This window comes from Pyrgilauda ruficollis, unplaced genomic scaffold, assembly GCF_017590135.1.
Source record: "Pyrgilauda ruficollis isolate IOZ18807 unplaced genomic scaffold, ASM1759013v1 scaffold29, whole genome shotgun sequence".
NCBI lineage: Eukaryota > Metazoa > Chordata > Aves > Passeriformes > Passeridae > Pyrgilauda > Pyrgilauda ruficollis.
The window spans coordinates 6,645,490-6,659,446 of record NW_024524266.1 but is presented as its reverse complement, the minus strand read 5'-3'; the positions used below and the strand labels follow the sequence as shown (position 1 = coordinate 6,659,446).

Genomic DNA, 13,957 nt, shown 5'->3' with positions numbered 1-13,957 from the left:
AGCTATTTGGGATCTGCCACATGAGAAGTGCGTTTTTTCATTAAAGCTCATACTGCAAACAGAACACCAATCTGTGGCTTACAGAATGGGTGTGCCTTCTCACTTGGTATTTGTTTAATGTTGCTCAGGTTTTATTTTATTTATTTGATTAAGCTGTGGAGGAGGGAAGAAATTAGTTTCCTTTGATATTAGAAGTTTTACCCTCTGGTGCTGCCATCTTGCAGAAGACAGTCTCCACTAAGGACAACCTGACCAAAGTTCCTCTCTGAATTCTTAAGACTCTTTCAGGAGTCCTGGATATTTAAATACAGACTTTTTCAATCAGCTTAAAGCCAAATATCACTTTACTGGATAGGACGAGCTTTCAGGAGAGGGGAGCTAGAAAGGAAAGGTTAGTTACTGCTGCTCAGTGAGATTGACAGCAATCCCATTTGGCATGCAGACAGAGAACGGGATGGTGATCAGGAAAACATTTAATGGAAATGTTTGCAAGAAAGCAGCATGTCATATTTTGAAGCTGAATTAACTCTGTGCTTTGAACATTTTTAATCAGTTCTGCAGAGGATATGCTGAAAATTCCTCTCACCAACAGCCTGGTTTTATGCCTTGCATCCTCGTGATTTCACCCTTGATAATATCATACTTCATCTGATATGATATGATAGTGGTGTGCAGCTTTCTTTTCCATAAGAGCATCATTTTTTGTTCCCAGTGGCATTTAAGATCACTCTGTCTCCAGAAGTGAATGGTGATTATGTTTTTAAATTCTAAGTATAACTGCAAAGCTACCTCAGCAGTACAAAGAGGTGCCTGGTGTCTGCCTGTGCTGCTGAGGCAGGGCAGGGCCAAGGGTGAAGCCGGGGGCTGTGCCCAGAGCTACGTGCCCATGCTGGGCTCAGCCTCTCCTGACTCCTGCCTGCATTGCCGTAAGGAAGGTGAAGGAAAGAGGAGCAGAGAGAGGGTGGCTTGGAAAGGCTCAAAGTGCATCACGTGCTTGATGATTTCTCCCGCAGTGGACAGTCAGAAGGGTCTGCCCACGAGTGTGGCACAGATGACAGAGCTGGTGGGGGTCAGTGATTGTTTCCTTTGCCAGTCTCAGCAGCGAGGATGCCACTGTGATGGCTTCAGGTGCTTCCCCAGGGATGAGAATGGGGAAAAGTTGTCTGCCTTCCAAAATTCCAGTATCATAGGTGTAAGGTGTTTTGTTTCTTACATGTTATACTTTGAGGTTTAACTCCATTTCACAGATCTTTCTTAATTTTAATTTCATTAGATGGCACACTCTTTAATCATCTCCCCTGTCTCTGGTCCCCTCCCTTTCATGTAAGAAATTCCTAAAAATCATCAAAATATTATTACTGGGTTCTTCTGTGTTAATCATGGTTTTGGTCAAAGACAATAATAAGTAGTCATTTGATTGAACTGAATTTCCTGCCAAAGTTAATAAGAATGATCATACTACATTTTTTATGTAAAATACACAGCTTAAAATTAGGAACTAGCAAGAACATGATGCAAAAACTCTGATTCTCCCAGGGAGATGCTGATGTTGCATTTTATTATTCTGCTTTCCTTTTTCTTCCACATCATGTGACTAATCCTATTTGTTCTGAACTTCAGATTCTTTCTAGTCTCCAACAGAAACTTAAAGCAATTGATTTGCTTGGCTTCTCAGGCCCGTTTTAGGAAAAACAAATATTTGGACTCAGGCAATAAGCCTAACACTTGTTTTTAAAACACTCTATTCAGAATTGGGTAACAGGGTAATTCTAAGACCTTCTGTAGGGTGAGGGTGATATCAGATTTTTTTTAAATAGCATTTACTAATGTTCTGCCATAGCTACTTATAATTGTAAGAATGTGTCTTGTGCTTGTTTTTAATTTTGAACAGTTCTCATTGCTGTCCAGAGGGCTGGGGATGCATTACACGTTTCTGCATTGCATCAGAATAGGTACTGGCATTTTCACAACTGAAGTGAGCTGCCTTCTAATGAGTTGTAGCAGGGTTGAGGAAGAAGGCAGGCTGCAGAGCTTGTCTCATCGCCAGTTTTTTTTGTTTACTTTTTATTATGATTAAATGCCTCTAAAAATAAGCCAGTGATTGAATCCAGTCCTTAATTTGAAAGGGATGAGATGGAACTGGGAGTAGGAAATGTCACGCCTGAATCCCTTAATCACTAAAAATCAAAGCTTTTGCTGGTGTCCCTAGCTGAACCTGCTCTCCTCACTGGGGGCCTGTGTCTTTAAGATAAGGTACTGGGGATGTATCTTCAGAATAACCTGCTTGGAGGCTTGGAGGAAAATCTTCTGTTTCCAACGAAGAGGGCAAAGTGTTCCATGGGAGAAGACAGCCAGTACTTGGGAATAAAGTGTTGATTTTAGCATTGTCAAGGCAAACCATTACTGCTGTGATGCCATGGGCTGGAGGCCACCCCTGTGCTGGTGTGTTGGGTTCTCTGATTCCAGCTGGATGTACTGGCTTCGTTGTGGAAAAAGCCATACCAACCTGTCCCTGTGAAAACAGCTCATCCCCAGGCTCAAGCTGCACCCTTCTCATCCCAAGCCCTTCTTTCTTCCCTTCTCCTTGACCTTGGAGGGTAGAGGTTTGTCTAGTCTAATTCTGGATGTTCTCAATGTAAATCTCTACATGGGCATTATCCTCCCAGGGTCTCTCTGCAGTCAGTCCTGTGGGGAGAACAACACCAGCACTTCTTGTACCTGTTAAAGAATGGGATGAGTAGTATCCTGGAAGTGTTGCTCTTGCCTTTAAAAAGCCTTTGATGAGCAGCTTGGATTTGTGAGGTTGAATCCTATCCTGTCAGTCCCTGAAGAGGACTTCTTTAAAATTACAACAATGGTTTGGTTTTGGCTTTTTCATCTGCATGCATGTTCCAGTAATACTTTATGTATTTTATGTATTTATGTATTTTAATATTTATGTACTTTATGTATAACATGCATTTCACATTTGGTAGCTCCAAGTACTAGAGTTTCAGAAGAGAGTGGAAGTGAAGGAGACCAAATGCATGAAATCTGCCAAGAAGGTTCCATGTTTTCTGTTCAGGAAGTGGGACCTAGAAACTGGTCTAAGAAAGCATTTGCTTTTCAGGGACTGTCTTTAGATGCCTTATAGTCTAAGAAACAATCATAATCATGCTTTCCCTTCAAGCAAATATAATGACTCTTTTTTATTCTTTAAACCAGAAATCCTTTGTACTTTCTGTTGTAAAACTGAGTGTGCCCTTCTTAAAATAAGACCTACACAGACGCTTGCAGGCATGACATTTCCATGAATATTACAGATGGAATTGCTGATCTGTGAGGGCTTTCTTGTTTTGGTTGTCATTTACTCAGCAGCCCACATTGCGCTGTCACTTGCCACAGTGTCTGTGCTTCTGGCCACAACATAGGTTGTGCTGCCAGTGTGCTCTTCCCATGAAGGAATTTATTCTGTAGTCCTAGATTTTTATAAAGGGAAGTCCTATCATCCTGTATCCTCTGTTTTTCTCTGGGGCTATGCCTCAGGAAGCCTCAGGACTCCTGGCAGGAAAGGAGTTAATGCACTGGAAAGGGATCACTGCAGACACTCTGGGTTTGGGTCTTCCCCCTTTACTTCTTTGTATACAATAAACATTTCTCCTTGAATTAGAAACGAAGTTGGACCCCTGGCTTTGGGATGATGAAACAAAGTTTTCCTGGGGAGTGGCAAAAATAAAGTGTGTACCTTTATTTTTGAATATGTACAGGACAGTTGCTTTTCTTCAAGAAAATAACAACAAAGCCAATCCACAGTCTGGCCTGGATTAGTACTAATAATCCATTTCACCTTTGGCAGGGTCAGGTTGTGCTTGGGCCTTTTGATTTCAGCCTGTTGCTTTGAGTCTTTCCTGTGCTGCTCCAGAGAGACACTGGTCTTTCTGTTGTATTGACACTGGTTGTTGTATTACAACATTGCTTTTTTGGATTTTTAGGGCTTCCACTCTGAGGACCAATCTTACAGGCTGGGTCCCATCGGAAGCTGGTGCAAAGGCAAGGCAACAACATGTTTTGCCCTCCTCAAGAGAAAGATTAGACCCTAAGTCAATCTTGGTGTTTGGCAGTGGTGTTTCAGCTCTGTAGAAACATTAAATATGCACAGAACGAAGAAAGAAAGAATGCTAGGATAACACTTCGGGGATGCTCTGGGGAGCTTTCTTTGCTTTGAATTTTCTTAAGAAATGACAGAAGAAGGGGTATCACATCCTGTCCTTGAACTCTTGGGAAGCAAAAAGTTGACTGGCTTAAAAACTGCTCTCTCATCGTGGTATATTTTAGTTCAGTTGCTTACGAGAAGAACTTGTGTGTCACTAAAGAGATATTGATGTTAGTGATGGCAGAATGCTGGCAAGTAAATGACCAAATGTTAAATTAATGGTAGTTGTGCTTAAGATTCATTGGATCCATTAAAGAAGGCTCTTTTAGATTGCTGGTGAGTACTTTTACTCATTAGTATGGAAGTAGACCTCCTGTATGTATGTGTGGGTGTTTTTGTTAAATTGAAACACTGAAAGGATGTGGGAGAGACACACTTGGAAATTTTCCAGACTTAGACTCATCCTCTTCTTTTCACAGAGATTATTCATGAGACTTAAAAGCACACATTTATCATATAATCACAGCAGAAAATAATTGAAGACATTTTGCTATCACCCCTTTTCTTTACCATGTTATCTCCCAGAACTTAATCTGAAAAACCTCTGGGTTTAATTTTAACTCTTGAGTTCTTTTGACAGAAGTTACTGCTAAAACTGTACTCTTTGCAGCAGCTTTCTAATTATTCCTCATGTTTTCAGGTAAGCTATTGTAACAATCCCTGAGTTTCTGAATCAGATGAAAATATTTTCTTGTACAGAATTTATCGCATTTTAAAATTGAGCAGCTTCCTCCAAAATGGGCTGCCATCAAGAAGAGAGAGTGAGGAGGCTTGAATGTAAACACTCATTTGGTCATGGAAAATATAAAAGAATTTAAGGTCATTTGGGAGAATTATCCACAAAATGATCCCATATTAGAAGAACTCATCTGTTAAGTTCAAGCTTGGTTTCATGCTAGAAACACTGTATAAGAAACATTGTGTAAGAAACAGATGCATTTTTTTTAACTGATTATTTATACTAGTTTCCATAGTACCTATGATTCCATGGAGAATTGTGAGCCAAATATCAAAGGATAAATTGCTTACGAGTTTATTTCCCCAATAAATAATTTCTAAATGTGGGATGTGTACCAAGCATCTTTAGCTCTTGCTGTGGTTCTGGTTTCTCGCTGGTGTGAAGGTCCTGGTGTTCTGCTTTGTTGAGTGACTGTGCCTGTAAGGCTCAGCATGCCAGTGGCCTGTCATGTTGGAAAACCCTTTTTCAGAGAGCTGACAGGGCAATTCCTACCCTATCTCTGCAAGAATCAGATGCTGTGCTTTGAGGGGACATGGTGTGTCTGCCAATATGTCATCTTCCCTTTGGCCTAACCACAGGCTGACTTTCCTGGGTTATTTTCAGAGTATAGATGGAGTTTTCACATGAATAGGGAAGAGCTGAAAGGAATTTTCTCCTCCAACTTTATGGACCAGGTAGCTCCTGGGTAAAACAGCATCAGTGGTGTTTACTGCGTTTCTTCCATTCAGGAGGGAAGTGGCCACCAGGGGCAGTTATGGTTGGTGGAAGGCACCTGGTCTGCAGTCTAGCCTGAACCCTCAAGGTCTTTGTCGTTTTGCTGGATGTGAGAATTACTCTTTCAGATCAGCAAAAGACTTTGTAAATGATTTTAACTGTGCCCCAATGTAGCTGTAGGAGAATTATAGTCCTGAGAAGATGTGGCAATGTATCTTCCACTTAGTGGAGGCTGTTGGGAGTATAAAATATCTGTAATCCACAAGCTTGTATTTGTTCACACCTCAGTTTCTGGTGTTGATCAGTGAAACATTATACTTGCTTGGTCTGGACTGCCTAAAAGTCGTTTTGGTTATTCACAGCTTTGAAGGGCAGCTGCAGAGTAAAACATGAATTTGTGTACAGAGATAGCAAATATTAGATATTTAAAAAGAAAACTTATAATGATGCAGGTCAAAAGGTGCAGTAATGGAGTGTTCTGTACATGTCCTGCAGATAACATCTAGCAGTACTGGCCTAATTTAGAAAAGTGCAAAGAGAAGAATCTTGCTTTGAAAGATCTGCAAAATCCATGTTTATAAAATGAAAACAAGAACTGGCCTCTGAGTAGGAAATTAGCATTTTCTTGAAACAGATACTGTTTAAGATAAAACCTTCACAAAAGGATCATTTAATATTGAAGATACACAGATCCCTGGGATATTCTTCTGTGTTTTGATATCTCTTTCACGAAATGACAAGATGAAGACATTAATATAAAGACAAGACAAAAGTCCTTTATTCCTTTATATCAATGGTGGATAATTTCTAAAAGTAGTGTTGCAGGATAGTGAAATGCTATCTCAGTTCAACAAAAAAGCCTGATAAAAGAAAGATAGTTCTTTTGCTTCTTCATTTGCAAACTCATCCCCTGTAGTGCCTGAATTCTTGAAAATGTATTTTACTCTAATATAAAAGTATCCTAAAATATGTATTATTAAAAAAGTCTCCTGCTGCTGAGGGGCAGCTGTCATCATCCTCTGGGTCACTCCTTTGCAAATCCATAATCGCTGGCCTCTGGATTTTTAAATATAATTTTTCTTAGTGTTTAATGTGACTTTCTGTTTGTTTTCTGTCACACAAACCCTTGGTTCCTATGAAAGCTATCGGGGGAGTCCCTTAGAGTGCATTTGATGCAATTTTCTTTTGATAAAGCTGTCTTTCAAAACTTTTCCTGTGCTGGCCTCCCTTCGAATGGAGCACAGAACCTGGTTTCTATCTGGCAGGGACTCATCCTTTGGAGAGGTCACACTCTGAGCAGCCCAGGAGAGCAAACAGATTGTCCCAGAGCACACTCGGTGAATTTGTGGTTCTGCTCCCTAGCTGTGGGCTGGTCTGGGTGCTGGGTGAAGGTGATGGGAGCTTTTCCTGGCTGGAGATGAAGGGGTTGACATAAAGGAAAGGTCACAGAAACTGCTTAAGCCTTTGCTTGAGATTCTACTTCTTGAATTTTTACTTAGAAAATGAGGATGACATTAGCTAGAAAGGTTAGAGCAGTCAGTTGTCTTGAAATAAATGTCTCTTCCTTGTATTTTATGGAGTTACTTTTTTTGGGGGAAAAAAATGACATGAGAGCAAAAGAACTGATTTTGACACTAATTTCTTCTTTGCTTTTGGCATATGTGGTGGGCTGCTGTCTCATTTTGACTGTTTAATCAGGGCGAGAGACAAAAACATTTTGAAGGAAAAATGTCAGCGTTTTATCTGAAAGGTAGGGCAGAAAAGCCAGTAAGTGGCACAGCAAAAAGGACTCAGGCTTGCATGGCTTCATGGAGATGAGCCCAGGGAAACTCTTCACTCCCTCAGTCCCTGTAAAAAGTGACTTTTAACTATTCCTAGATGTAAAAGGCTCTCACCAAATAACCAATGAAGCTGTTAATACCGTGTGGTTTGGTGAATAGTGTTAATATTACAGAGGAACTGGAGGTGGTATTTCAAACTGAGGAGAAATGCTTGCAGAGCAGCCTACTCAGCCCGGTCAAACAAAGAACTTTTGAGGTAGTTAGAAGCAAGCAGTGCAATTTCCATAAAGATTAGAAAAATGAACAGAAGCCTCAATAAAGTAATGTCTAAAAGTCAGAAACAGAGACCCATAGTAAAAAAAGCCCGAGTCCTGCTTGGTTACCATAAAAGAGATGTGCCAACAGTAAAGTTCTTTTTTAGAAAATAAGGGATTGCATTTGCTCTGCAGAGATAGCAGAGCAGGGAACCAAAATGATTAAATGAAAAATATGCTCCAGCTGTCAGTGATGTCCATTGAAAGAAAGAGGACTACTGAAAGTGAAGCTTGGGAGTGGAAAACAGCACAACCAAGAGGACTCACGTGAATGAATCAGGGAGTGTTTCTCTGATTATTGCCAGAATCTTAAAGTGAATGAAATAGTAGATCTGACAAGGATTTTTAATGACTATCAAGTCAGTCAAATTGGTGAGTGTCCTTAAAGAAACACACAGCCAGAAACATAGTACTCAATTTCAAGAACAAGTAGAAAAATGTAGTCTAGGCAATATGAATTCATTAACTGAGTTTCTCTGTGACCTGAGGACTTTGAGCATGTGTTGAAGACTAAGGGAAAGAAAAACAAAAAAAAAACAAAAAAAAAAAAAGGAAAAAGGAAAATAACTTAATGCTTTTTTTTTTTTTTTTTTTTTGAAAAGAGCTAATTTTCAAGAATGGAAGATGTACTAGACCTGATTTTTATGTTAATATTGTCTTGAAAATCACAGGAATTGTGGAAGTTTGGTGTGCTGTGTCTCCATAACCACAGTAAACTGTCTGTGCAAGTGTAATGGGAATTATGTACTGAACAAGAGGTCAATCCTGTGTACTGAACCACACATCTGTCACCATCCAGTATGAATTAACCTTTTTTATTAATGACTCGGAAAGTGAAGTAGAGACTAAGTTGTAATAAGAGAATAAATTGTCCCTTATTTTGGCATTGTGCAGCCAATGCCAAAGTAAGAGCGGAATCACTCTACAAAAGCTGAAGAATGGGATTAAAACATTTTTTTCTTAGCTGGATCTGAAATAAGATACAAGTCAAGTATAAAATTCTGTATTTGTTCATGAGTTATCAAGGGCACACCCCCATGTTAGGGAATGAGTTGTTTGCTTGGCAAAAGGTCTGCAGAGAGAGATGTGGTGATCATTGTTGCCTTGCATTTAATCTGTGGTTTAGTGTGGCATGTGTTGGAAGCAAAACCACCCAGTGGGCATAAACAGGACTGCTGTATACGAGGCTGTATGCAAAGTCACCTGCCTGCTCTGCTTAGCTCTGCTGAAGCTTGACTGAAAAAGTATCATGTCCACTTTTGGGCATCCTTCATCAAGAACTATATGAGCCATCTTGAGGTGGTTCAGGTCTACCGAAAGTTTATACATTTTTACGTATTTTAAAAGTTTGAAAGGAGTGGGTTTGTTTTATTTACAGAAAAGATGTGAGAGAAACACTCCAAATTTCTTGCATATAACCACAGGCAAAGAGGCAGTATAATTCTCTGCATCCACAGGAAATAAGACTCTCCAAAACAGAATGAAAGGGAGACATGTAAACATCAGTATTTTTCTGATCATAAGGATAATTAAGAATTGAAATAGATTGTCTAACCTGTTCTTACCTCTAGGTAGTGTGATTTCCTGGCTTTGATAGGTAGCTGTGTCTTGGAATAGCTCAGCTGCAGCTGGTTGTGGCTGTCAGGGTTTTCCAGTTGTCTTCAGTGACTTAATGTTTGCATACAGTTGAGCTCAAGGGTTTTACACAGTGATAAGAAGCAAGTAGAGATGGTCACAATGTATTGTTTTAGAAAGAGAGGTGTGTGTAGATCTTCAATACCTAGAGTTTGTTGGTGAGTCTGCTGTAAAGTGGGATATATCTGCTGTATTTTTTTAATCACCCAAAAATGCATGACAGAATGTGCCATTAAGTGTCAAATGAAGGAATCAAAGACTGCATCTAGTCCCCTGTTGACAGGCTGCTTTACGAAGAGGATATAGCAATTAATAGCAGTGCATATTCTCTGATGTGTGCATAGCCTACATATCCAGACACCCGAGAGATCTGTAGGATAATTTGCAAATCCCTCATGAGAAAAAAGATAGCTCAGACCTACTGGCCTGAGTGCATTTTAAACCCAGCCTTTCTTGGATGTGGCAAGATGTTTCTTGGACATAGCAGTGCAGCTGCATGTGAGTTAGTCAGTCTAGGTGTTGTAGCAAGAAATTTTTTCTACTTGCTAACTCGTACACGATGTGGTATATGGAGCTGAAAATTGCTCATTTTGTATACTCATTAAAATAGAGAGCAACATCTTTTCAAGGGTGGTGGGGAACATCACTTGCCTCAGCATGACCAGAAATGCAGTTCTGGCACCCACGGTATGTGCCAAAAAATACTGGCTCTATCTCCTAAGAGCTCAGCCCCACAGTGGGGCTCTAGCCCAAGATTTTGGGAGTGAGAAACAAGGAGTAAAAAACTTTCTCTGCCTTTACTATAAAGGTATGGCCAAGTTCTGTGGGTGACATTATCTGTTTGGTGTGGTTGATATGGTGAAGGAGCAGGAAGTTGAGTATGTTGGCCATACCCAAACCAATGCCCAAATGCATGAATGGAGATGAACTTACAGAAAGCACCTTCATAAGGTGCTGATCCAAAACTCACTTGAGTGAAAGAGGTTCTTCTCTTGGTGATAGATTTGGCTCATGTGGTTGCTATTTTTATTTCCCACTAGAGCTTTTCTTCCAAATTTTGTGAAATAAACAATTTTTTTAAATGGACTGCAAAAAGTGTATGTGTGTAGGATACGTGGTATTAGATTTTCTTTCTTTTTTTTTCTCTCCTTTTTGCCACTTTTTTCAGGATTTGGATCACCTGAGAAAATTGGGTTAGGCTAACACTGGGCAAATAGTTAAAGTAGCAGAACTGTGAAGATGGTAAATTTAGGTAGGAAGCTTATATGAACTATTGAAAACAGTAAGTGAGTAAACTGGATTTGTCAATAATAGAGTAATTATTGTATTCTTTTGGTTACTTTTGAATAACAATCACATTATAAAAATAACTTTGTCCTGATGACATAAATGACATATGTAACTTGCTTTATTGAAAGGAACAATCATTATTGAAAAAACTTCATTCCACCTATTCTAGCCTCCTGTTAGAGAACAGAGACCACAATTTCTAGAAGTTAGTCCAGAGATGAATAGAAACAAAAATCATGAAGTCTCAGGAAGCAACAAAATTAGATTAAATGTGGATTCTAAATATAAGTGAAAGGAGGAAAAAGAATTCCATCCTTGTTTCTGTGGTGAGGTTTTAAATACAAACCTTTAAGGGAAAGACAAATTTGGCTCTTTAATCAAGTTCTTACCCAAAATGTACATGTTCATAGAGGGAATACCAGAGCAAAGGAAGTAGTGGGTAGACCATATCTAACAAAGAAGTTTCTCTTTTTCTGAATTATGTTTACATTAATTCAGCAGTGTAGAAATGCACTGCACATTGTGTCTTGAGCTTCCCTTTGCACATGCGTAGGGATGGGTGTGGGCAGCCCTGTCCATTGTGCATGCAAAGAGGTGGGGGGACAGGAATGCACAGCTCCCCTTCAATGTGTGGGAGCCAGCTTGGGCATGCTCAGGCCTCTCAGTTTGAGCTGTAAATCCTTTCAAGTGGATTTTTTCTGAAATAAATAGAAGAAGAAAGGTGCTGTGCAATGTAAATGGCCCTAATACTGGGAAGGTTTCTCATTACTGAAGAGGGCACTAATGAAGACATGAGACAGTCTTTGGATTTTTTATTTCGGAGGAATCAAGGTCGATATAGGAAGGTTTTGGATTTTGGTTTTATTTTCCTAGAAGGGGTGTCAGGACAGGTTCCTCTGTGCTCCTCCTCCCAGCTGTGAAGATGCTCAAGCCTGGGATAAGGCCTGGAACAAAAGAGTAAGATGAAAACAGAACTCCACAATGAGGGAGCTGCCAAAAGTGCTGGGTTCACTGTCCTGTCATAATTGTGTGTAAGTCCTTCAAGGATGAAAGCCTGATGTGCAGTAGATGTGTGCACATAAAGACAGTCTATTTCAGAGGCCAACAGCAGTGTTTGTGGGGAAAAGCAGTAGAGAAAGAGGATAACCAAACAAAAAGAGCTCAGGGGTCGTGGTTTAAGACTTACAGTCAAACCAGATTAAAATTATATCCTTAACAACATCAGAAAATATTTTTAGGCTGTTATCCTATAATCTAACCCCCCTCTATCTATTAATATTTATTTATATGAATTCTTGAATAACAACTGGATTGATCTTTTTACTACTGACCTCCTACTTTTTTAATTTTGAAAAAGGGATGGGAAAAGAGAGCTTGTTTTCCTATTCCTCATGTATTTCCTGGTAGTGCTGCACGGCTGTCTAAACAATGACCCCAAATATTTCCCAACCCACCATTCCTGTGGGCACACCAATTACCTCCTTCATGCCAACTGACACCTAACCTGGATTTTAAGCTTCTTTCCTCCTTCCCTACACTTTGGTTTTCCTGGAAGGAAAACAGGCAGAAAGGTCATGGCATACGGTGGTGGGATTTATGGGATGCTCTGTAGAGCCCAGGTATCTTGTTCATGTGCAGCACACAATAACATCCACTCTCTTGCCTTTTTTTCTGACACCCTCAGCATACTTCATCAAGGTGTACTTGTAAGCTTGTGGCACACTTCACTGCGACTGCTTAACTGCTTGAACACTGATATTTGCTAGAGCTCAAATGCTGTTTCAGACCTAGAAGTTTTAAGTTATTTCATATCCAAATTTTCTTCTTGTATTTCTCTGTTTCACATATAATGACAATGTTTTTACTATATTAATCCATCCCTCTGGATTTATTCTTTGTAGAGATGATTCAACATTGGCAAACACAGATGAATGAATTAGATTAAGCTGAAATGTCTATTTTTTACAGTAATATTCATTCCAAAACTGTCAGACACGACTGTTTGGCTAACAAGGGGTAGTTTTGCACATCAGCAGACTAGCTTAGATGGTTGTCTCAGGATGGGTGTCTCAGGTTGTCTTAGGTGGTTTAATTCTATAAATTCAGAGCAATAAGGTGTGAGAGACATTTACTTCATTGTGGCAACTTCATGTAGTAAAGTACATCACTAGGTAGTACTTTACTTACATTACTCTAGGTAGTAGTGCCACCCAGTGGAGAAGAGGAATATGGTCTGCTTCTGAACAAAGAAAAAAATGCAAATAAGGATTTCTTACTAATAAAGATGCAAACCCACTAATTTTGAGAAGAAACTAAGAGTTTTGTTTATTTTCTATATTAATTCATTATCTTGTTATTTTCTTACTATGATATTTTAATTTTTTTCCTACCAATTTCGTTTTCTTCTTAAGGTAATCTGTATTTTTAAATTGTGCTGAAATGAAGTTTATAGATTATATTAAATTCCATTATTCCATTATTTCAAACCTCTGTTTTTCATTGAATATGATGAATATTATCTTATTTTGAAATATTTTTATAGACTTCATAATTCCTTCTATATAAAAGAGAAAATGAAACATGTAAAAAAGTAATAATTTCATTTTGCTGTCCATAATATATTTCTCTAATTCCTCCATCCTTGACCTCAAATATGGTTTTCTGGCAGAAAACTGGAAAAATACGTGAGATCTTTTTTCCTTGAGATGCATAAATACTGTTTTTGATATCTTGACATGTTATCAGGAGCTAATATATTCTCAAATGAGTGGTACACTATAATTAGGTACTTGTAGTCAAGTATGTCCTTTTAGGTGTCACATGATATGCCCTCAGTCCTGAGATTCTCAGGAAAATTAGGGGTTAAAGACATTCACAAAGGAGGAAGCTTGGCAAGGTCCAGTTGACAGAAGTGTGAAGCTCTCTGCATGTTGCCTGAAGCTTCCCTTTCCCCAGCTGTGAGTGGCATTCCATGGTTTTCCATGGGAGGACTGCCAGGGCTCCTGCAGAGTCACTGGGATTGCTCGTGCTGCTTGCTGAAGGCAGCAAAGGCACCAGGGAAGGAGCACAGGAGTGTGATGAAGGTGGCTCTCATGTTCAATAACTTTGGTTCCTCCTCCACCACTGCCTTCACCTGGAAGGGTGGGATTTTAGTTGAATGGTGCCTTGTCTGGTTTGCTGCCAGATCCGCTGGAGCTGTGAGCCCTCGTTGAACTTCTCACCGAAGGGATATCGGGGACAGACAAAGGTGATATGGAGACTCCATCATCACAAGACATGAAAAGGCACTTTT

The 13,957-nt window shown here is 39.6% G+C and overlaps 1 protein-coding gene across 1 annotated transcript in view; it reads left to right on the top strand.

The window, feature by feature from the left end:
* ARHGAP6 (Rho GTPase activating protein 6) overlaps positions 1-13,957 on the top strand; it is a 314,111-nt gene that overhangs the window by 80,800 nt on the left and 219,354 nt on the right. The gene's annotated exons all lie outside the window — the stretch shown is intronic.